Source organism: Ptychodera flava, chromosome 5 (genome assembly GCF_041260155.1).
Source record: "Ptychodera flava strain L36383 chromosome 5, AS_Pfla_20210202, whole genome shotgun sequence".
In the NCBI taxonomy this organism is placed as follows: Eukaryota; Metazoa; Hemichordata; class Enteropneusta; family Ptychoderidae; genus Ptychodera; species Ptychodera flava.
This window is the reverse complement of record NC_091932.1, coordinates 3,590,863-3,617,446: the sequence shown is the minus strand read 5'-3', so window position 1 is coordinate 3,617,446 and position 26,584 is coordinate 3,590,863. Positions and strand designations below refer to the sequence as shown.

At 37.6% G+C, this 26,584-nt stretch overlaps 2 long non-coding RNA genes across 5 annotated transcripts in view; one reads left to right on the top strand and one right to left on the bottom strand.

Moving 5' to 3' along the window:
- Positions 1-26,584, bottom strand: part of LOC139132776 (uncharacterized) — a 70,335-nt gene that overhangs the window by 18,524 nt on the left and 25,227 nt on the right. For 2 of the 4 annotated variants that reach the window (XR_011552432.1, XR_011552431.1), the window contains exon 2: positions 13,860-13,963. This is a non-coding gene — a long non-coding RNA (uncharacterized lncRNA). The remainder of the gene's footprint in view (positions 1-13,859; positions 13,964-26,584) is intronic. The other 2 variants (XR_011552434.1, XR_011552433.1) reach the window with 1 other exon arrangement.
- On the top strand, positions 10,835-18,203 carry LOC139132777 (uncharacterized). Its single transcript, XR_011552435.1, has 3 exons — positions 10,835-11,068; positions 16,080-16,254; positions 17,287-18,203. It is a non-coding gene; the product is annotated as an uncharacterized lncRNA (long non-coding RNA).

Sequence of the window (26,584 nt, the reverse complement as noted above, 5' to 3'; positions counted from 1 at the left end):
ACTGTTCATGATGCCCGCCCTCTAGAGGCAGACCTTCCTATATGAAGTACCTCATTTGATGCTTGTGGAAAGCTTGACCACACAAAGGAGCATTTTAACTTTTAGAAAATGACAAATTGAATAAGAAGGTATTCTGAAAATGTCAAAAACTGAGGAAAAATGCGCAAATATTCAAAATAAACAGGTTAACTGACTGGTCAGCTATAAAAAATGAAAATGTTTATGATCAAAAGTTTTTGAGATGCGCACATTTTAACAAATACAGAAATTATTAACATTATAAATATAAGACCAAACGATTTTTTCAGGGATGGGAGAGGTTGGAAATGAGGGGTGAGAGACAAAGACACTCCCATTGTTGCATGTGGATGCAGCCACACCATTTCATTTACAGCATACTTATTCACTGTGTTGTGTTCAAGTTCCATATTGTACTGACTGTCATACAAGGATAACATAAGCAAATCAAACCAAATTAGAAAAGGATCAATGCTGTTGTGTGGATTTTGCTGAACATGGCTGATTTTAATATTTCGCCCTATATATTTGGTATCCAGCAAAGGCATATTTTGATGTAAAGTCAAAATTAACACTACATTGCCGACAATATATGTTACCGTTTCTGCATGAACTTTTCCTTTTTAATTTAAATTATAGTATAGTAGTACTTCAAACAGATTAACAATTATCGTGATGTCAACCCATAATTTTACATCACAAAGACTGTAATTCTGCCAATTTTTTTTATTTTTCAGTCATTTTATTAATTTTGCACTGCACAAGATGATTGAACAAATTGCAATGTTTGAATTTGTAAACTCAAAGAATAAAATCCTTTGGTCACAGATTAAATTATTTTTTGAAAAGAAATTTACTCTGAAACACTTTTAGCATATATTCTTTACATGGTCATGTATTTCAAGGTAAATATGCCTATCAAAAACAGTAATTTCTTCACTTTCAATTTTTTTTCAATACTATGACAATTATCAGCCATGAGGTTTTACAAACACAATACCAGATAAGCGTTTTTCATCATTTCCACAGGACTCTTTGGAAAATCCATTTAAAACAGTTAAAAGTGACTTAAAATGATCACTTGGTATACCGGTACATTTAATTTATAGATGCCAGGTTGTGTATTTCACATGCACTCAGGTCAGTAGGGAAGTGCGTCATTACTATTTTGGACTGTTAATTCTTATTTCTGAATTATTTAACTTTTTTCCACATTGAACTATCTTTAGGCAGTTTATACTGTAGCTTAGAATTTTTTTGATTGATATATTTAATCATCTTTTGGGTTCTTTGGGTCCATATCCCACCTCATGCCCCTACATCATCAACTATTTACCAACAACTCCATGCCAACAACCAATTACCTGACCTGGCCACACATTAGAGAAGGTACAGCATCATTGACGGTATTTTATTACATGCCTCGATGTGAGTGCAAATCAGTGCATTGATTTGAATAGGAACATTGGGGGAGTTAGCGGGCCGGTGAACAATGTACTGACCGGTTTCCATGGTTACCAAGTCCAGTGAAGCCCTTTGACAATTTCGATGTCAAAGTAGACGCTTAATGCAAAATGTAAATATCCATGCGCGCACTGCTATTTTGACTTTCGTTAATATCTGTTTGATGCTGGTGGATAATGGTAAAACTGTTTGAAAATGCCCTGCATGTCACTAAATGTCATATAGCATAACTGTGAAGAGGCATGTAAAACAATATTATTGCCTGAATACATGGTTTAATGTGCCCTCGCTGCAGGAGAAAATTTGCCCTCCTGGCGTCGGGCAAATTGTCACCTCCTCTTGTGCACATAAACCCATGTATTCAGGCAATAATACATAAAATTGCAAGCCAGCTCACTGAAATCACTGATTATCACTTAGTTCCCACTACTTTTGATACATTCTAGACGTCTCTACCAAAATGAGTTGACAATCAGGCAAGTCATGGAAGCAATGTTTTCTGCAGGTTTCTTTCACACATACATGTATGCAGCAACACAGTGTCAGGCAATGACATACAGCCATAAAATCTTCCTGCTACATCCACCAACACATCCATGCACAGTGAAAACATATGGCTTCAGCTTGTCATACAGTATACCTATCTTTATGACTGAGGCACAAGTACTTCCTCTGTTGAAGTCAATGTGTTCTCTGTAATGTCACTATCTTCTGGCTCCAATTCTTTCTACATGTACATTCCTTGAACCACAAATTATAAGACATGTAAGTGAATAGAATGCCAGATTGTTCAGTACCTTCCTATACAACCAGGGCCATCAAACAGTTGAACGGTAGAGACTTTAACAACACTGATATCAGACTATGGAGATCATCGCCTCAAATTCAACGGTAGCAATCAGCATATCAGAGTTCTGGTATTTTGCCACAAACAACATAATTTCATCATACCAATACACTCTGTACAAACAATACTCCATCAAGCTTTCCTCAGCTGCTGACAGAAATGTAATAAAGGGGACATCTATTGTGAACAAAATACACTACTTGGCAGAGCCTAATGGTGGCACTTGTGACACTGACATTACTGAAGGTCAATAGTACCAGTCCTGGACTGTAAAAATGGTATTTAGCATCTTAATTAGTGACATCTGTACTTCACTGCCAAAATATTGATTAAAGAGTTGTGTCTGACAAAATCAGGAAGGTTTGTCCTGCCAAAATTAAAGTCCATTGAAATTAGAGTTTTGTTCATGGACATTTCACTTGATTCTGCCAAAAGTGTCCAAGATATTAGAGATCTCATTGGCACATACTGGCCACCCTACATGTACACACAGACAGGTTGACCTCAGCATGACATTAGGGAGTCATCATTATATATGGCCCTGGTGTGTGTGTGTGTGTGTGTGGGGGGGGGGGGGGTTGTGTCGGAGAAATTTCATCTCCGAAATTGCAAGTAACCCCCCTGTCAACAATGATGAATTTGAGTAAACCCCCCTCTCTAACACAGAAATTTTGATGACAAACCCCCCTTGGAAAACTTAAGTATCAAGATGTGTATTTGTAAAATTTACAAAATACAGCAATATTAAAGACTATGCCTAGTGAAACACCTGGTATATTTGACACCTCAACTTGAAATGAAAGACATCACTTTCATCTTGTTACTGACTCTCATCAGTCATATCCAAATGAAAAATTACAACAGAATTGTAACATACAACAGAAGCCAGTTACTCATTGCAATCTGAAGAAGAACACCTGTACTGAAGGACTCAATTGTTCTCCTACAACATGGCATACTATTACATCACTAGGAATTCAATCAAGGCCTCCCACCCATAGAGGGGTAAGAGCTGGTAAACGTAAATTGAAAACATCTGCCCCAAGGATACAGACAAAATATTATCAAATCTGACCCTGCTTCAGAACGCCTTGCAATCCTTATTTTCAACTTTGTTGTTGGAATGCCCAGTCTCTCTGTGATAAAGCCTCAATCATCTTAGACTACAGTACATCTCTGAACACAATATTGATGCAATTGCAATAACTGAATCCTGGTTAAAATCTACTGGCGATGAGCATATCATCAGTGAAGCCACTCCAGCTGGCTACTCATACAGCCATTTTCCACGTGAAAGATCAACAGGTGGCAGGATCGCTTTCATATATAAATCAAATATCGCTATTGCCAATTGGATACCAGTTTTAAATGTTACATCTTTTGAGGCTGTTGAAATAAGACTTCGCTATTGTGGTACTACACTTAATGTCATTGTTGCTTATCGTCCTCCGCCAAACACTAAGAATAAATTCACTGTTTCTCAGTTCTTAGATGAGTTTGGCGCTCTGCTAGAGTCATCTCCCTATAATGGGTATCCTGTGATAATGGGTGATTTCAACTTCAGCTGGACAAAAGAGTCATCTAATTTGATCACCCGCAGATTTCAAAACTTGACTGACTCATTCAACCTAAAGCAGTGCGTAAATGAACCTTGTTTTTCCTAATACACGTTCACTCATTCAATTATTTACTGTTGACAATCTCTACATTTCTGATCACTTTCCTATTCGTGTGAACTTGGCTTTACCCAAACCATCAATAATCCAAACGACAACTACATACCGGCGCATTAAAGCAGTCTCCGTCAAAGACTTTCAACGAGACATTACATCATCTTTGCACTTTAATGAACCAATAACAGATTTGGAAACAGCAGTCCATTGCTATAGACTAACAGAGATTCTTGACAAACATGCACCACTAAAACACTGGGCACCAATGTCCACCCTGATTCTAAATGGTACACTTCAGATATTGCATTGGCCAAAAGTTTACATTGGACTCTTGAATTGAAAGGAAATGGCGCTCTACCAAACTCTAAATTAATAGACAACTATATCATTAATATAACATTAATTTCATGGAATATTTTTTAACCATCCAGTATTGTCAATTTTGTAAGACATTTATAAGTGGCATCTAAGTTGTATATGTCTTGTACTTTTGAAAAAAAAATTTCGGTAGGTCACTGTGCTCATGTTTTCACAATTTGGTTAAATGTAGCTAAGAATACACAATTTTCATACTCTCTCATGATTGTCATTTTGTGTGCTTTTCAGCTGGTGCCATTGACCTGGCAAGAGTTGGATAAACTCAAGTCGGCTCAGACTGAGAAATCAAAAAAGTCCACTGATGCATTTAAAAATGAATCAAATTTTAAAAATTGCCCTAGGTATATGGCTTTACAACCTGCTGATAAGAGGTTGTGTTGAACATCTGCATGCAGAATGACACATTACACATTTATTTTTAGTCTCTGTGCAATTATAAACATGTGGCTATATGGTAATTGGGGGGGGGGGGGGGGGGGGTTAACAAAAATGGCAAAAATTGCACCAAAAATACAAAATTGCAGATTTCATCATATATTCTGTATATCATATTTAGTTTATCTGTAGGAACCTGTATACCAAATATCAAAGCTGTCAGACGAGCGGTTTTGATGAAATAAATTTTTGACCAAAAATGACAAAAAAATTCCTTAAAAATACAGATTGGCTTATTTCATTACAATTTGAACAAATCCAAGTTGGGCTATCCCTAGGGACCTGTATACTAAATATCAAAGCTGTCAGACGAGCGGTTTTGATGAAATAAATTTTTGACCAAAAATGACAAAAAATTCCTTAAAAATACAGATTTGCTTATTTCATCACAATTTGAACAAATCCAAGTTGGGCTATCCCTAGGGACCTGTATACCAAATATCAAAGCTGTCAGACAAGCGGTTTTGATGAAATAAATTTTTGACCAAAAATGACAAAAAAATTCCTTAAAAATACAGATTTGCATATTTCATCACAATTTGAACAAATCCAAGTTGGGTTATCCCTAGGGACCTGTATACCAAATATCAAAGCTGTCTGACTAGCAGTTATGAAGAAGGAGATTTTTTACCAAAATGCCTTTTTTGGCACTAATTTGCATATTTTTGGCAATGACAACTTCATTTGAACAAAATCTCATCTACAGCCCATCATCCATGTACACACCAAATATCAAGATGAAATGTGCAGCGGTTTTGGAGTTTTTGATGTTGACGGACAGACATACAGACATACAGACATACAGACATACAGACATACATACATACAGACATTTTCCTAGCCTATAAGAATAGCTTCCATTGCCATATATATATATGGCTATGGGAGCTAAAAATAGTTTCTCAAAATCATATTTTTCATCTACACAACAAATATCAAATCAGTAAGTACTGCAGTTCTCAAGATATTTGTGTGGACGGACGTCTCACAAACGGACATACTGGGCCAAGAGATATACAAAGATCTCAGTGATAAAGAAGTCAGAGCCAAAGTTGAAACAAAGTTGGAAAATCTCTTGCAGAAAACAAACAGAGACCAAGTCAATAGCATAGGGAAGCTATGGATCTATGAAAACCACATAGTTAGTAGAATTTCGTGGGAGTTCATCATATACTGCTTCCCTATTTCTTTTGCTAAGGACCTTCAAGCAGTGGCAACACGTTACCTCAAGAGCTGGGCAGGACTACCAAGAGGTGCAAATTCATCAATCCTGTACAGAAAGAGAGAGAACAAAGGCCTACAATTGAAGGCACTCACCACTCACCTGAAATGTATGCAGGTTGTGAAGTGCCACATTGTGAAATATGCTGTTGATCCTGAAACACAGTTTGGTCACATGACATCTAGACAAGAAAGAAAGAAGCAATGGAATGGTGTCAAGGAACTCCAGGAAAGGGAGAGGCATCTGATTCTCAATGAAATCTGCAAAGGACAACACACTAGACAGGGCATTGGCTTCACTAGGACTGGCAAACGTATAGACCAGATGTCTAAGAAAGAGCACAGAAATGCTCTATCCAGCCTGGTGAAGGAAGTATCTGAAGAACAGATGTTGGTATCCTTGTACAACATGGCACAACAAGGTAGATGGCTAAGCTGGGAAACAGCAATGCAGATGGATATTAGATGGAATAAGCTCCTCTACTCTTGGTCGCCAGAAATGCTGAAGTTCTACTTGAACACAATCCAAGACACACTACCCACACCGGCCAATCTGAAGGTCTGGAACAAACAAGCTCTTGGACAATGTGTGCTCTGTGGCTACAACAACTGTACTATGATGCATATCTTCAATTGCTGCCAGTACTCCCTTAGATCTGGAAGGTACAACTGGAGACACGACATGGTACTCCGAGAAATTGTACACCATCTCATACCAGCCATCCTTCGAGCAAGAAACGTGAAGACTGTGGAAGATGGGAAAATTCGCACTGGTATAGTTTTCAAGACAGAAGAGGGCAAAAATTACAAAAATGTAGCCTGGTTGGGCGACAAGACCCAAAACAAAATCCAAAATGCTGAAGACTGGAAAGTGGTGTGGGATGAAGACAAGATCCCAGTCATATTCCCTCCTGAAATAGTGACCACATCAAGAAGACCAGACATCACTATATACTCTCCAAATGAGAAGATAGCTGTGGTCATCGAGCTGACAGTACCAGCTGAAGAGAATATGGCCCAAGCCAACCAGAGAAAGAAGTGCAAATACGAAGACCTTATCAGTGAAGGACGAGAAGCAGGTTGGGAGCTAAAATACTTTCCTGTTGAAGTGGGTTCCAGAGGATTCACCAATGAGACCCTGAGAGCCTGTTTCAAATTCCTCGGCCTAACAAATAAGGAGATAAGGAAAGCACTAGACAGCATATCAAGAGCAGCACTACGAGCCACCTACACGTTATGGCTAGCAAGAAGCAACAAAACGTTTGGTAGTTGGAACTGGTTGCAAGGCCATATATGCCTCCTGTCGAAGAATTTGATGAGGAGATACCAACTGTAAACTAATCTGAAGTCTAGGTTCCTGTGTCGATTAGTTACCCTGAATGGTACTTGCACTTTCTTCAGGGGTTCCACCTGCAGGACCGTCTCTGTGGTCTCCATTCCAAGAGACTGTAGATAACAAGTAGGGGCATTAATCTGGCACGTTGGTGTTCGCTACACTTCACCAACAGTTCCTAGCTTCAAAACAAATATATGAAGTCAACCTGTAGATGGTAATTTAAACACCTTTTTGAATGCCAAGACAGTATCTGCAGCTGGAGAGGGAGGGTTCCCGGGACCAAAGCGCTCAACCCACCGCCGCCCGTCCCAAGTCGGGGGCAGCTGCAGTAGACTGAGAAGAGCTGATAACAGGATGTAGTGAAGCCTGGGCTTGATAACTGGAGGAACATCGCCCACACTGTACACGTCATAATAAAACGTTGATGCAGATCAAGCCAGGCAACGGCCACCACCCGGCCATGGTTTCAATCTATACATACATACATACATACATACATACGTATACATACATACATACAGACATACAGACTGACGATGGACGCCGGACGGATACCCATCCCAATAGCTTCTATAGACTATAGTCTATAGTAGCTAAAAAACTAGTTCTCAATTTGCCAGTAACTGAAGACCAAAAAATATGCAGGAATGGAAAATTTGTGACCTTTTTGTGTAATTTGCAAAATCTTACATTTCTGTAAAGGATATTAGAGGACCATAAGTCAGTCAGTATTTTTTTAATCTATTTAATATAAATTTGTTTGCAACCTCACCAGCCATCAAATTTCTCCAGCTGCCAACTTCTAATAAAACGACTGAATACGGTATGGTTAAATGTCAAAATGGTTATTGAACTTATTGAACTGAAATATATGTTTCGGTGATATGAAGGATAAATTCACAACATTTCAGTCTTGGCGTACTAGGTCCTGTGAAAAATTTGAGAAATTGATGTGTGCAATGATGTAGTCTGGTGCAATCTAAGAGGTGCTTTCAATTTGTTTTTTACTAGTAAAACTGTTAGAACACCCCAAGGGGAGGATATTTTGAGAAATTCATGTGTGCAATGGAGCAATCTCAAAGGTGTTTCAATTTATTTTTCACAAAAATTGAGTAACCCCCTTCTTTCTCTCAACATTTTGAGCAACCTGCTTGTGGTTTCAATTTTTTGAGTGACCCCCACCCCCACCCCCCCCCCCTTCCCCCAATGGTAAGTAATGACAGCTCCCTTATGTGAGGGAACAAGGACATCAAAATTGGTTTCATTCGTTTTTAGAAAGAGAATGTATATCACTGGCAATATTGGATGTACTATAACGGTAGTCTGATGTCATTTCTTGATATCTCTCTTGTAGTTGTATAAAGGTATACTTTAAATTCAGAAGTAAATGGACATTTTGGTCATTTTTGCTTTGTGCAAGAAGTTCTTTGTACGTGTAGTTTTGGATTAAGAAAATAGTTCAGACTTAAAAAGTTCCAATAATTTGTGTAGTTATTTGCTATAATTAACTTAGCAGTATATCGATTATGATTACTGTTCATAAAAACCCTTACCGAAATTTTAGGCCTCCCGCAAACTGTTACTGCAAATTTGCCGCAAGCTTTGCAGTAAATTTGCAGCAAACTATTTGCCGCAAATATGCGGGTGGTTCATTTTTCAGATGCAAATTAGGTTTCTTGCGAACTTGCTGCAAATATGCAGCAAACCCCCTGCCGCAATGTTGCTGCAAACTCTTTGCAGCAAATTTGCAGCACAATTCTTGCAGCAAACTTGCGGCAAATTAATTTGAATATTACTGAAAATAATACAGCAAATTATTTTGCATGTTACTGCACAGTTGCTGCAAATTACACAATACAAAATTTCCTTCAAAAGGTATAATTCCACAACAGTCTGCTCTGGAATAAACTTTTACCAATTTCAGTTATAGTAAGAAAACTAAATACATCATAATAAACAAGAGATACTGAAAACCAAAGAAGTAACACAATTAAGTGACAGCAAAATTTCTTGTATTGTACCACAAGTTTCAAAATTTTATCTTCTCCAAAAATATAAGTTCAGTTCAGATATGTACACAGAAGTTGTAGAATCACTTGTGTAGACATGGCCAATGTCAGTGACATGGTTGAGAATGAAAATCTGACAAATCTTACAGCAGACTGTGGACAGCACAAGATGAGTTTTATCCAACCACCGTCCCTCCACCCACCCCATGGGTGGAGGGACGGTGATCCAACTAAGCTCTGAAATACCAGTTTCACTAGAAACAATGGTCAGCGCAAATAAATAAAAAGATGACAGAGAAAAAAAGGTTAAATTCAATTTTGGTACAATTTATTTTATATGCCATGTTCATTTCATGCCAAATAAGTGTCATGATCATGTCAAGATTTTCTTTTGACTTGAGAAGTTTCATGTAACATTTACATTACTGTCAAAGGCTGCGATTTGGCTTTCTGTTTTCTGAATTTCTTGTCCCCTTTAGTGTACGTGTACCAGCAATGGATTCTGAAAAATATAAATCGTTCAGGGAAGAGTGTAAGTCTTTACAGTTTGACCAAACATTGTAAATTTCATGAAAGATATCGATAATTATTTGAAAATGAGATATAATCAAGTTGAAAAATTGAAGCAGAAAATGCATTATATTCATGATCGAAATTAATTAAAATGTCCGACAGCGGACAACTCGCCGTATGCTATGTTGTTTACAATTTTACATACACGATGGCGACAATCTGCAAAAATCTCAGCACTTACTGTAAGTGTAAGTAACTGTTGTGAAACGAAAGTGAATTCAGTATGAATCAGTACTCAACGAAAATTTATCTTTAGGTAAACATTGCAATACAACGATTACAGAACATAATAGCGATGTACAGACGAACGGTACATTGACTTACATTGTGAACGGCTCGCAGACGCTGGACGATTCCCGGTTGCAGGTCTCTCCGTGCTGTGTGTAAATACCGTACTCAGAAAATATAGTCGGCATCTTTACTGCCGCCCGCGTTCACAAATTTAGAACTCCACCTGTCCCTGGTACTGTATACAAGTTTTTGCAACTATGTGATATCATTTGGCTGGCGATTCCATAGAAAGATCACGAAATCGTCCACTAGATAACTCCCTGATCACAACTACGCAGCCGACACTGGCCGATGGTACTAAAATCTAACTTCGCGCCGATCAAGCCTCATGACGATAAACGGAAGTGCGATCTATAAATCATTACGCGATTGATAATGTAGTCCCGTTTTTAAACGCTGGAAATGACTCTACATCTGCACCAATCCGTTATATTTCATACTTAATATAGCATCTAATTTACTAGTTTAATGACAATGGTTATTTTTATCATAGAAAGACTAAAAAGAGAGTAAAAATTCTTTCAGCACGAAAAATCAATATCAATGCGCGAACTGACCTCGATGAACCGTGACCGGAGAGTGTAAACATGTCGGCTGCTCGCAGCTGATACACAGGACGTGTTGGACATTGGCGAATTAGCGCATTGAATTTTCGTACAGCGACTCGGGATGGAGTGTAATCCTTAACCTCAAATTTGTGCTCGACAATATAACTCTAACGCTGAAAACATGGACACAAGCCTTTTACCTCGACCTATGTTATCAGAAGGCGAGATTTTGTTGGCGGCATCGATGGGACACAGACTGTAAGCTGCAGTGCATCGTACGTACCGTATACTATATTGATGGGATATAGCTTGGAGCACAGCCACTACTCTGCTTGGAGGTAGTAGCGGGTCCTTGCCTAAACCAAACATTAGGTACAGATTTGCAGTAACAAAAGTCTACGACGTGTCCTTACAGACCATCATCAGATGCACATTTCGTTCCAAACTGATTGCATTTTGGTATCATTCGCAGAAAATACATTACAGGGTGTAACTTGCAAGACAGACAAGTCCCTGTTTTAAAAATTTGTTTCCCTAAAAATTCAGTTTTCGATCCAACCATAATTTACCCAACCGGATTGTCAAAGGTTACTTTTATTACATTATGTCACTACAGTATATACTATAGATGCACTCTTATATCCATGCAATGCTTTCACCAGCTTTTAACTGAAGCTGTCCATTATCTAGCATTACCAGTTATTATAATTTAAAAAGTGGATTGTCTGTTAATATGAAATAAATGAACATAAAATATAAATGAAAGATCAATTTTGTGTTGCTTACATATGACTGGTCACGAAGTGCAACTGTACACAGTGTGTAGCGTGTACTCCCTGGAAATGAAATAGTGGGCAATATGTCAATCATGTGTTGCTGCATATTTGCAGCAATATACTTGTTTGCCGCAAATTTGCAGCAACTTAGTCGTTTACCGCAAATTTGCTGCAAAACTGATTTAAGGGTTTGCAGGAGGGTCACAGCTAGCTGCAAACTTCTGCAACTCCTTCCTGCAAGCTATATGCTTGCTGCATATTTGCGGCAAACTTACGGCAAATTTGCAGTAGAAATAATTTTCGGTAAGGGAAGACAGTAAAATGTTGAGTACACTGGGATAGCTTATTACCTGTATGTTTAAAAGACAAACTTACTGATTGAGTGAACCACCATGTCTCTTGGGTGAGAATATATTTTGAAAGTTGCGAAATATTCTGCACACCATTCTTACTTTTCAGAATGTTTTTTACCTACCCTGAGGAAACACGGTGTGTGTTTGGAAGAGCAGAGTTCAATTTTGATAATTCAAACTCTAACAAGTTGAGATGAAATTAATGTCCATAGGGGTTATTCACATTATTCCCCACTGCCATGTTTAAACAAATCTACATCTCTTGGTAGAATACATCTTCACGTACACATACACATGGTGATATGCTTCAAGCCTTCAGCACATTGGAGCTGATAACACTCATGAAATATATATTGTGAAAAGTTGCAGATATTGGGTCTTTAAAGGTAGTACCAACATTGACAGTGAAAGACTTAAACTTTTGCACAGACTTTCCAAAATGAAACTTTAAACCAGTCTCTTACAAAATCATGAATAAAACCCAGGGGTCACTGAGCAAAATTTGGTACAACAAAAACTAATTTACCTAACAATTACTGATATTTGGAAATCAAAATCCCTACCATCATTAGGATCGTGTTGACAAGTGAACAAGTACATGTATGTGCCTGTAGTATTTTGAGAAAAAATACCCTAAAACAAGAGCCATAATAGATTGTTCATAGTTATAAAGAAACCTACAAACCCTGCAGCTCAAGCATGTACTTGGAGCAACTACCTGTACAATCCCACAATTCTTACAAATTTCTGGTAGCAGTAAGTCCTTCAGGTGGTTTCATATTTATGTCAAGTTTATGAGGTGGCATTATTTCAGATTGCTATATCACAGAGTACAGTGGATTTTTTGATCTAGTGGAAGAGGGTGATGATATCATCATGGCAGACCGTGGCTTTACAATCAAAAAACAACTAACTGAGAGAAAAGCTACTCTGACTATTCCTCCATTCACTCATGCAGTAAATGCAGGGAAAGTTAAACCCTTAAACTCAGCACAGGTGACAAAAACAAAAAGTATAGCAAAGTTGAGAATCCATGCAAAGCTTGTTGTTGGTTGACTTAAACAATTCTGCCTGCTAAATCAGAAAACCATCTTGACTTTAAAGCCCCTCAACAACCAGACGTTGACACTTGCAGCTGTGATATTTAATTTTTCACCACAGAATGAGAAGAAATCATAATATTTCAAACTATTTTATCTGGTAATTTCTTTTTCTTTTCATGCGTAGAAAATCAAAATAGCTAGCAGTCAGATGTTGATTGTACTTGTGGTGGTTATATGTTGACTGAGTACATGCCATCTGTTTTGATTATTTGTCATGGAATTAATTTTCTTTTTAGTACATTGAAGTGTGATAATACAGTCAAACCTGCTATTGAGATTCTGGCTTTAATATTTGCAGATTATATGTACATATAGTTTATAGCATTGTGTGTGGTCAGAGCTATCACTAATATGTCAACCTAGCTTGTCTACCAGCTTCAAATCTTTGGATTACAGCTGAACTGCAGCTACACCTTTTTGCTCAATGAGCTGTTTCTAAGGTGACAGTGAAATGCTTCTATCTTCAAATAAAATTTTTGATTTTAGAAAAACTATGACTGGGAAAATTTTCCTTACTCCAAGAGCTTTACATTGAACAAGTTGTAGATCAGAGAAGAAACATAAAAATTTGAGAGTTCAAATATCTGACCTCCAGGCACATTCTATCTTCATTAACATTTCACTCAAATTATTCATTTCAAAACAAAGTGTAAAATAGGTTTAAAAAATCTGACCTGAAATTCATGTTATTATAAAGTGATAGTGACCAATCTTGTTGAAGTTCTATATTACGACTCACCCTTTTGGTTGGTTCAATGTCAATACAATTCAGTGCTGTTCTACATCTAAAACACTCACAATACTGACTTTTTTTTATAAAAAATGTGTACTTACCAACAGTAGTTTGCAGTCAGAGTCAAACTGTGCAAATCATTTGTTATCCATTGCAGTCAATATGTACCTCCAGTCTAAGTCTGCATGCTGCACACTGAGTTCTGCTGATGAAAAAAATCCATACTGTATGTCAACACACTGGCATGATCGACACTGGGTTGGAAACAGTCAATTCGAACAAAGTAAGAAGTTGGCCAACAGCTTAATGAATCCATACATATGTCTCATAAATACTACATGTACCTTGATATTACAAGCAATCTCATCAAATATACTCAGCAGTGTTCTCCCAAGCATTAACACATTGGCGGCACTGCTTACTGTGGTCTTGTATCATATCACTATGCTTATGGCACAAATACAGTAATCTGATTGGTCGAGACGCAAAAAGAACAGTGGTATATTGGCGATATACCACGGCTGGCATACGCACAAGCTCTCAGCTTTAGCAAAAACCTGCTTTTGACATTCCATGCCAGAATTTCAATATACTGTTATGATATAAAAGCAATATGGTAAATCACACCCAGCGACTACCACTAGATTTTGACCAGTTCACTTCATATACAGTACAACTGTATGCACTCACTATCGCTCGCGCATATATGTCATGAACTGGTCAAAATCTCGTGGTATACCGTCGCTGGGTGTGATTTAGTGCTTATATAAACAAATACCGGTAAACTGATTTAACAGTAGAAATGATACATTGACATTATTTTTGGTTCCTATCATTACTTCTTTTAAACAAGTCATTGACAATGACACAGTCCCCACTTGTTAATGGGTACTTTAATTACAAGTCCTCTGAGAGGAAAGAGTCCTTTTCATTAAATAGGTCTGTGATTAAAAATACTGTGATACAGATGGGGCTTAATGGCCAAAAATGAGTTCCATGGTGGTGAAAACATAAAACCAATGTAAGTTGCCATTCTAACTACAAAAGGTCATTAAACTGAATCAATTAGTACTTAATCGACAGGATGCTACCAAACATTTTTGCATCCTATCCTAACACTGACAGATTATCACCGGTACCATATTTCATAAAGTTTGAGACTACTTTGGACATTCACCCTAAAAACAAAAATCCATTATGTTAATGCAAACTAGCAATTAATTTATGATACCACTAAGTGTCATTGATTTGTATTTACAACAGTATGAGATCAAAATTTGTACCAAGTTTCATCAAATTTAACGCTGTATTTGTGGATAATCACTCTAATTAGGAAAGTTCATTACATATGCAATTACAAATTAACTTGACACTGATAAATGTCTTTTTCACTGTTAAAGCAATGTGAGCTTAACATCTGTACCAAGTTTCATGAAATTTGATGCAGTATTTCTTGACATTTCAATCTAATTACGAAAATTCAATAAATGACATGAAACTGCTACATGCCATTTAACAAATTGATGTGCATATGTATGACATAGGTCAACATCTTTGTACCAACTTTGAATGATACTGATGGAAATATGTCTGTGCATGAAAAAATCGTAACAAAATGGCCACCAGGCAGCCATTATATTTCATTTGACTGTGAAACCAATAGACATGCATATTTATGACATGATAGGTCAATGTCCTTGTACCAACTTTGAAAAAAATCAGTTGCTACATATCCAAATTATGGCTCGGGACATGACAAAATCATAACGAAATGGCCACAAGCCAGCCATATTGCATCGGATTGTGAAACCAATTGACATGCATATTTATGACATACGGTAGGTCAATGTCCTTGTACCAATTTTGAATTAAATCTGATGAAACATGTCTGAGTTATCGCTATGGACATGAAAAAATTGTAACGAAATGGATGCCATGTGGCCATATTGGATCATATCGTGAAACAAATTGACGTGCATATGTATGTTATAGGTCAATGTCCTTGTACCTACTTTGAATAAAGTTGGTTGAGATGTGTCTGAGTTATGGCTCCTTACATGAAAAAATCATAAAACGGCCGCACAGCGTCCATATTGGATCGTATCACAAAACAAATCGACGTGCATATGTATGACACATGAAGTAATCCTTGTACCAAGTTTGAATGAAATCACTCCAGGCATCTCTGAGATATCTGCGTGAACGGAGGGACAGACTGACGGATGCATGGACGCACGCATGGACATGACCAAACCTATAAGTCCCCACGGACACCAATAATAATACATTTCTTACAATAACACTATTTTTTTATTTTACAGGAAAAGGGTGTTGATGTCACTCTTCTAGTCAGAGTCATAACCAGCACCATTATAATAGCTTATTATGGCAGCTGCAGAGGACACAAGGACAGCACATGCAGAACTTAGATACATACACTGGCAGATGAGCAATATAACAGCAACAGAATAGGTCAAGGGTTACTTCAGGACACAGGTAAGCATGCCAATTTAGCATCAATTATGAATGGACTTATTCTTGATTGCATTGTCTAGAACAATTATTCTCTATTCTCTGTTCACTTCCATTACTTGCCAATATGTATACGTGCCGCCAAATGGGGTGGGTATTTCAGCAACTTGGTCTAAAATGGGGGTATCAATTCCACTGTAAACCAAGGTCTAAAATGGGGTTGATTCTTGAGTGTCACACAAGAACAAATTTCAACCGTCTGTTCCCATCTCGCTAGCAGGGTTCTGAGCTGCACTCTAGCATAGATATCTTTTTCTGCAGCAGGGGAACCATTAAAGAGACCCTGTGGCTTAAGCCGAAGTAATTCTTGACTTTGTTTTAAAACATTTTCACTGATTGGTCAGAAATCTCTTTATGGAAGATTATTGCCAATAGAAATTACCCAAACAAAGTGGCTCTACTGCTTCTAGTATTGATCATGACAGACAGGTCGACCATATGGCCACATGAAGCACTAGTAGTATTGCTTTACAGACAAACAGGGAGGTTTGTTGTTAATCGGTATTTCAAAAAAAAACACCAGTCAGACTGTAACTGCTGATAACTAATAATTTGTAGAAGCTGGACCAAAATTTAGTGCGGGTGAAAGACATTTTCTTTCACCAAAATTTTTCAGTATTTCCTGATGTTTTTTGGAATCATGGCTGGACCAGCAACTACCGGTAATAGCCCTAAACAGGGTACAGTGGTAGGCTTTGCTGGGGCAAATAGTTGCTTTTTCTGTTTTAAAAATTTTGACACTATGAGTATGACTTTTGACCTGGGTTAAAGGTCATAAAGGTCTAAAATGGGGCCCTAAAATAATGAGATTTTAGGTTTAAAATGGGCCATGGGTTTTATACCTGTGGCCGCACACCCCTACCACTTCTCTGAACAAGTACACCCCCACCCCCACCCCACCCCCCCACCCCCGGGGCAGAATACCAATTTTAAAGTTGAAACCAGTGTATGTTATTGGAGAATACCTTTTTGACAAAATCAATGTTGCTTTTGCAGAAATGATGAGACTACGAAGAGTGAATACGCTACTGAAGATTGCTATGATGAGAAAATAGACAGAATACACCTACAAGGATATGCTTGAGACAGTGGTGACCAAATACAATGATTTGACACCAGGACTTTATCACCTTGCTGCTTAGCTCTTACTCTATCAGTGTTTAAGTATCCTGCAGAACTAGCAGAGATATCAAGTACATTAGAAAACAAGACTGAGATATTCACTTGTTTTATTTTCTGGCTCAGCTGTGTGCAAAGGTTTTTGAAATACTGAAAAACATTCAGAACTAGCTGCATGCTTTGTATGCATTTTTGGATTTAATTGCAATAAGCAGTATAGATACTGGGAATAGTGTAACTTAAACCACATCTGAAAATAGCAAATTGGCATTGACTTGTAACTAAATTCACTCAAAGATAATGCTAGCTACTAAGACATATTTTACAGTAGTAAATTTCCCCCTTGCTGATTGTGAATGAGGAATTCAGCTGAATAAAGGATCAAGATCACTCTTCCAAATAGGCTGTCTCAGAAGATCTTAAAGATGTCTGAGAAAATCCTAAGATGTCTGAGAATATCCTAAGATGTCTCTTAGCCATCAGTATTGGACGTCCACCAGTTGATAAGTTTGATTTCAGAGCTTCATCAGACACATGGGCAAAGAACAGAAGGTTGCATATTGATTGAAGTGTTAGGGCTAATGTGCAGCACTGAATAAGATCTGACCCAATTGGGTAGCTCAATCTTACCAATATAATGAAAACAATACAAATAGACTCCCTAAGTGGCTGTGAATAGTGAAAATGGACCAATCAGAGAAAGAGCTTATTCAAGCTGCACATCAGCAGAAGTGTTATTCTGCTCTGTTTTATTTCATGATATTGCACATGTAACTTTTATGTCACAGATATTTGATTTGAATGGAAATAAATCTTTAATTCAACGTCATATTTTGTGTTTCAGTGAAGTAGTGGTGTGTGAGAGTACATATAAATAGGGATGCTCAACGGAAAGTAGACGATGAGATTAAATGATACCTTACTCAATTACCAATTTACATCAGACACTTTATTTCTAAAACTACACTAGTACCTCACAATATGCTTGCGAGCGGCAAGTTCTCACAGACAAGAATAACAAATACCAGACCTAAATGATTCCTTAACATAACAGTCGCTTGCCTGCTTCTCTGCCGACATGAGTGCCTTATCTCTTTCCACTGGTTTATTGCCGTAATCTTATACCACGATACTAATTACACAGCGACAAAAAGACAACTGTAGTTCTTGCTGAAATGAACGTCATCGCCGGGGTAGACCGGCCGACGCGGACGCGATGTTGAGTACTGAGCAGTCGTCACGAGTTCAAACAAATTGATTTTTTTTTCAAAATGACTACTATACTGTAACAGTGGACACACTGTAAACAAGTTCACGACCTCTGAACGTCAAACTATTAAAAGTATCAATCTAAACACTTTGTTGCAAAATCACAATACGCTCTGCTAATGTGTCTGACGAAAAAGATCTAATAAATTATGCTGATCCGATTGGGTCAAAGATCAGACAGCGCCTAGCATTCAAGTCAAGGGTTCAGAAGCTGTTTCACTCAAAATGATCAAAACCAATTTTGCAACATACGTAGCTAGAAAATAAACTTTTGAAAGGCTAGCCAGGCATGCACGCAAGTTGTTTTTACATGTGACTAATTTGTACTGCGTAAGCTGCACTGTATATAAGCTAGTTAGGGAGTACTGACAATACCCAGTTCGAACAAATTTGTTGCTTTCACTTTCGTATATATACTCCACTTTTGGAAGATGCATTCACGAATATATTTGAGATCGCCCTCCTAAATAAAAAATACTATTCACTCTTACAAGGTTTAGGTGCCATCGACAATCGCGTCGATGGTATTTATTTTTGGTAACCTAAAGGCCTCTTAGTAAAGATTTTTATCATCAAAAAGTTGTACCAAATTGACAAAACACGTGTCACTGCTAATGTCACAGACCGTCACCGCTATGGCAGAGCTAGATTCCCCGCGAGAAATACTCTTTACTTCTTCAGCAAGAACTACCATGACTACAGTTGTCTTTTTGTCGCTGTGTAATTAGTATCGTGGTATAAGATTACGGTAATAAACCAGGGAAAGAGATAAGGCACTCATGTCGGCAGAGAAGCAGGCAAGCGACTGTTATGTTAAGGAATCATTTAGGCCTGGTATTTGTTATTCTTGTCTTTGAGAACTTGCCGCTCGCAAGCAATATTGTGAGGTACTAGTGTAGTTTTAGAAATAAAGTGTCTGATGTAAATTAGTAATTGAGTAAGGTAGCATTTAATCTCATCGTCTACTTTCCGTTGAGCATCCTGTAAATAACTACCGGTATTGCAGGATTAATGTGATACTGAAACAAATGAATTCAATTAAGTACCGGTATGTGCAAATTATATTTAAATTATATGCAAATTTTATGTATATTAGGTTGCCACTGTACAAAACATCCTCAGGAGAATACTGCTCAGTGGTAATTAAACATGAATTTCCAACAAAATTTTACAATAAAAGTTTTTGCTTTCTTCATAAACTGAAGCACTGGTTCAAATTTCCAAGAAGCTTGACAAAATTTCAAAGGCAGTTTAGACCTAACAATTCACTACAACAGCCTATTGCCAAGCACACAGAATTCAATTATAACACTTATTATATCATACCAGTAAACTGATAGTGCAAATACAGCGATCTGATTGGTCAAGACGTGAAACGAACCGTGGTATATTGGCGATATTTTGACCAGTCCACTTTGATCAGTCCACTTCATATATGCACTCGCTATAGCTCCTGCATATACCAGGTATGTCGTGAACTGGTCAAAATCTCATGGTATACCAATGCTGGGTGTCCTTTATTGCTTAAAGGGCAGTAGTCGTTGCGCTGCGCGTGCGCAATTTTTTTGTTGATAAACATAAATGTTTGCTAACATAAGTCTTCTTAACTTCAATAAGAGTGATATGGGAGCGGTCCCTCACTTTGTTAACGCCTTTGTAAGACTCAACATCATGCAATAGTAAAATACTAACATCATAAACGAACTTCAGTGGTGTATTTCTATCTATAAACTCATGTAAGGCTACGAACATTGAGACACTCTGCACATTATGTCACTGAGTTTACTGCACGCAGTCACAGTGAACAAATGGGTTTGATCGCGCGCGGTCACGCTGGTTGTACACAATGCTATGTACAGCACAGTAAAAATACATCACTAAAATGATCAACATTGTATATATGTATACCCCCGGTATGTAGACCAGCAACAAGCACAATGCCTAAACACAACAAGCGACCTAGCGGCCGATATAGCTCCGCTGTGTTTATGTACAGAATAACTATTTTTGACACATGTTGATGAGGAAGGTGGAAATCTTTGATAGCTCAATGCAGTGGCCAGAAAAAAGTGGCTAAAATAAGCTGCAAAAATACAAAATTGAAGATTTCATCATACTTTGAATATATCACATCCGATCATCCCTAAGAACATGTCAACCAAAGCTATCTGATGAGTAGTTTTTTGAGAATAAAAAATTCTGACCAAAAATGGCAACAATTGCCCCCAAAAATAAAAATTGCAGATTTCATCATAATTTCAAAATATCACACTTAGTTCATATATAGAAACCTGTATACCAAATTTCAAAGCTGTTAGACCAGCACTTTTTGAGAAACGCATTTTTTGACCAAAAATGGGAAAAATTGCCCCAAAAATTCAAAATTGCAGATGTCATCATTATTTCAATAAATATCATTTAGTTCATCTATGGAAACCTGTATACCAAATTTCAAAGCTATCAGATAAGTAGTTTTGGAAATACACATTTTTTGACCAAAAATGGCAAAAATTGCCCCAAAATTACAAAATTGCAAATTTCATCATTATTTCCGTAAATATCATTTAGTTCATCTGTATAAACCTCTATACCAAATTTCAAAGCTATCAGATGAGTAGTTTTGGAAATACACAATTTTTGACCAAAAATGGCAAAAATTGCCCCAAAAATACAAAATACAGATTTCATCAGAAATTCAATATATATTACTTAGTTCATCTATAGAAACCTGTATACCAAATTTCAAAACTATCAGACCAGTACTTTTTGAGAAATACATTTTTTGACCAAAAATGGCAAAAATTGCCTTAAAAATGCAAATTTGCATATTTCTGCACAATTTGAACAAATCTGAAATAGATCATCCCTAGGGACATATGTACCAAATATAAAAGCTATCTGATCTGTAGTTTTGAAGAAGAAGATTTTTAAAGATTTTTTTTCCAAAAATGACAAAAATTGCCTTAAAAATACAAATATGCAAATTTCACCACCATTTGTACAAATCTGATTTAAGTCACCATAAGCAAACTGCATATCAAATTTCAAAGCAATCGGACGAGCGGTTTCAGAGAAGAAGATTTTTTTACCAAAAACACCAAAAAATGCCCAAAAATACAAATATGCAAATTTCACCATGATTTGAACAAACTGAAGTGAGGTCACCCCAAGTGAGCTGCATATAAAATTTTAAAGCAATTGGACTTGTGGTTTCAGAGGAGAAGGTGTTGACGGACGACGACAGACGACGGACGCCAACGCCGGACGACAACGGATAATCCACCTATTTGATAAGCTCCGCGTCGCTGACAGCGGAGCTAAAAATTACACTCAAGACAATGATCGGCAAGCCAGAGCAGGACATGGGAGGTGCTGTTGCTTCGATAAGGGAGAAGGTCACCTCGTTGACGTACATGGATATAATAGAGAATCCGGTCCCACAACCAGCTGCACAACGTACCGGCCCCGCGACGACTTGGCCCATGACCCACTGTTGATCATCATTTCTTACTTAATTCTTCTAGTAATACATGGCAATGATAGTCAAATTACAGGACATAAGTGACCACCACACACAATACCAGTGTCAGTTAGTTTGGTTTGCTTAAGGGTTAGAGTTCTGTGGGCCCGGATTTGACTCAACATCACCACACATGACAAGCAACAGAAGGACTAGGAATCTGACAACAGCTGTCACAGTACTCATTGCGGATCCAGTATGGCTTGTATTCACTGCCGCCACGGGTTGCTGAAAGCAACCAATTTGTCATCTCCATTGCTGAACACAAATACCTAGATGATTTTGTAGGGTGGCGTAACTTACTCACGCAATACTTGCAATTAAACTCAGACCAAAATGCAGGAAGAATTTCAAAGGCTTTAGCCAAAATTCGATGATTTCTCGGAGGGCATGCAACTGGAAACCTCCCTCTCGAAGTGCCCTCTGTGTCCTCCTGTTTACACGATATTTAACATGCTTCTATGCACCTTAGCTTGTGACATTGATAGTCAAGTGCATTTGAACAAATTTTGATACACCATCCATTGAAGTATGGAATGGTTGGAAACTTGCAACTGTTGATTACATACACTTACACAATACCATGCAACCTAGTACGTCAATATGTGATAAAATCAACCATACCAAACTAAACGTGTCCTTTATGATATAAAATGCATAAAATGTAGACAATATTTGGTCTCTCTACCGTCTACAGTTGCAAAATCGAAGACTATTAAAGGTAAGATGTAATAATGGGCATTCCTCACCTTACACTGTTAATGAAGCTGCCACACCTAAATGATAATGGTATGCCCCAAACTGCCACCAAGTTAAACAAACATTGCAGAGACATAGACAAATAGGGAAATTTCCAAACACAAACATGTAGCAAGAAGCCAGAAGCATAAGATACATGTATGTACATCTGTTTTAACCCTTTGAAGCCGGATCGGACATGAATGTCCGACGTCATAGAGTACCAGGGGGTCAGGGTGCAAAGGGTTAAAGCTATTCTAACGGACTTTCAAAGCATCAAACCAGTGATTTGTGTAGAAGCCATTACTTACACAGACAAGCAATTCCATAAATATACAATATGACAACGAAAAAAAACAAAATCCTTTGAAATCAAAGTTGGAACATTTTCTCACATAAAATTGTCATATTTACATCCACAGTTGTAAGAGTTGGTTATTAATAACCTGACCTTGTTGGATTAAGCAGCAAAGTTTACTGACTATACAGATGACACTTATATATTGTCCTGCATCTTGAAAAGAAATAAATTTTTTACTATAACCCATACGGGATTCGAACCCCCACACACTCACGGCAACATCACCTAGCTGCTAGGCCTCACACAAAACCAGTCGGCTACCGTTTCCAATCCAAAAGACTGGTTGTATACAAGATCTGTACACCATAACTTCTTTTAGATTCACTCATAGCATCTTCCATGCAACACTTTTTGTACAATATGGTAAGTTACTGCCTTGCCGAGATAATCTGACCAATGTTTATTCACCAACTTTTCACTTTTGTTGCTCAGTAGCACTTTAGTAACCCTGACTTCATTTGAACAAATACTAATTTACAGTTGAGCATGTACATGTATAGACCACAAATACACAGGTAAAATGTGCAGCAATCTTTTGCAATTCGACCAGGGACAACTTCAAGAATATCATATTTGGCATTTAAAAAAAATAAAACATGCAAAACATGGTACCCAAAAACTTCTTTTAAACACAACATATAGATAGCTCCATGCTAATTTTTTGTAAAACAGTTTGTCAGCTACACTGCAAACTTCTGTCTTCCAATTCGCTCACATTTACTTATACAAATTTCATCAATATTTTGATACATGGTAATCAAATGATCCTTAGAAGTTAAAATCCAAATTTGATGCCTGGTATCTGATATGTGACTCTAGAAAACAAGACTTTTGACAAAAAGTTGGTAAAAACTTCAAAAATACATATATATGAATTTTATGCTTCTCAATCAAACTATCACATGCATTGTTCTTCCTATCATACATACCAAATAATAAAGTAATCATTCTCTTATCAATATAAATTGCGGATTATGAAAAATCATGTTTTTCTTCTCATTCTTTTATCAACGCCTACAAGATTCCATTGGATTATAGATAACCATCTAAACATTTCGAAGCTGGCCACATTTAATATGGAAATTATTCAGTTATGAGCTCCACAAACTTGGTCTACAGAAAGACTGGTGAATGTATACCGGTAGACATACAGACAGACTGACATACACAGACTGGCTGTGATGACATTGGCTTCTTAGTGTGCTTTGGCCCATGGATAGTGATAAATATACGGTATATCATGCTACCATGCGCCATTCTGATTGGACGAGAGCTCATTCCACCGATGCTAAATTACTGTTTTAGCACTGATAGCAGTGCTAAAACGGGCCCCTAAACCAGCATTTTCGAAAATTTCCCACTCGCTGCATTTGAACGTACCCATCTACGGTAAACCATAGACCCTAGCGAAAGAATACCGAATTTTGATACACAGATAAAGTGTGGGTCTGTAAAACTCACCTCTTGGTGAAAATAAGTTGGGATCGATGATAAAATACAATTCTGAAGTGGCACATTTGAGTGTGATGTAGACAAATTATTCATTTTATTGCATTGAGGCGACAGCGCACCGTGCACTTTTCTTGATATTGCGGGAATCGAGACGTGATATATCCTACCGCTCTTTAAAATGAAGCTAGTATTCGTTCACACACTAATAAATTGACACTTCCTCACAGTAACGGTATATCAGATATTCTTTACCAAAGTTTGGGCTGCAACAAACCAGGATGTCCTAATGATGTAGACCAAGAAGTTCAAAATAACAATGGGACGACTCCTGGCGACTCCGACAAAATTTGACATCAAATGCTGCGAACAATATCAGCGTACAGCTCTCGCTGCATCGGGCAACACACACTGTACAACTGTTCATCACAATTGCAGTCCTCGTACGTCTGGATTATTTCAAAACTGCATGTTTTCTGGTACGTCCGAATTATCCATCAAAAATACATCCTGTTAGTGTAACTTCACTGTACGTACCACCTCTGAATGTCGCGACGGTCGACGTATACCGTATACGCGTAAGCGGTACAGAATGAGACAAATCTATTTTTAGTATGCAAAAAAAACCCAGGACTATTGTTCATATGTAAATTTACGAAAAAATTGTTACTTTTTCTTTTGATTTGAATTCTTGACCTGTTTTCTATGTCTGCAGCAGGTATTTTAATGTAGTCTTCGCGTTGCATGCGAATAAAATGCAATGTTGATGAACGTATTCGTATTTATCGTACGATACTGTGAGCGTGTACGTAATCTCAACATAAAAATGCTCGGTCTCGGGCGCAGAATTTCCAACGATCGATCTCGAACACGTCCATTTTCTGCATTTGGGGCTAAAGTGACGAATATACTCAAACAAGACAACAAAGACACACAAGTTGATATAATATAATAGCAATAACCCCCTTCGCAGTCGGGTATACACTCGATTTTGGTACAATTCGCTCCATATAGCACTCGCCTATCGGCTCGTGCTATATGTCGCGCATTGTACCAAAATCTCGTGTATACCCTCCTGCGGCGTGGGTTATTGCTTAAATAAACAGCTGTATGTAATAGTTATATATATTGGCACTCAGGGTGAATATTATACATCAATTTGATTAGTTTCGTGTCCTCTTTCTACAGTGTACTTAGTATGTGATAATGTCTAAGACAATCAACAAGCAAGACAGTTATGTGTTGGCAAATACCGTACAGGCAAGCAGCTACCCGGTACCTTTTCTTGATTTTCATGAACAACAGATAACCTTGACTGAAATGCTTAACAACATGCAACCAATGTCATACACCAGATACACAGAGAGATTTAAACATACAAACATTAACTCAAAAACCTTACAGGGGAAAGTAAACATTGTTTTCTTCCAGTGCAACTGGTGCATCCACTTTTGGAATAACTTATAAAACCAATATGTCACAAGAGTGATGGCACTGAGATCAACTTAAGAATTTTAACTGTGGTGAACTTGACTATTCCTTTCCAATCCTGACCTGACTTAGAATCTTCAACAATGCAACTTGCATTGTAAAATGTGTGCACAAAGACATGGGGGTGGACCAGTTGATATCCTTTTTTTTGGGGGGGGGGGGTCCTGAAGATTGATGAGGTAGCACTATTTTCAACCTGATCCACTGTACAGTATTTTTTCCACTCTCCCACCTTTTTTTTTAGTCAAGCCTTTTCTGGCAGATTCGTTTTTCTTTGACATTTGCGTGGAATCTATTTTTTTTCTGAAAATCTTCCAGATCCCCCATCAGGATATCAAATGGTCCAC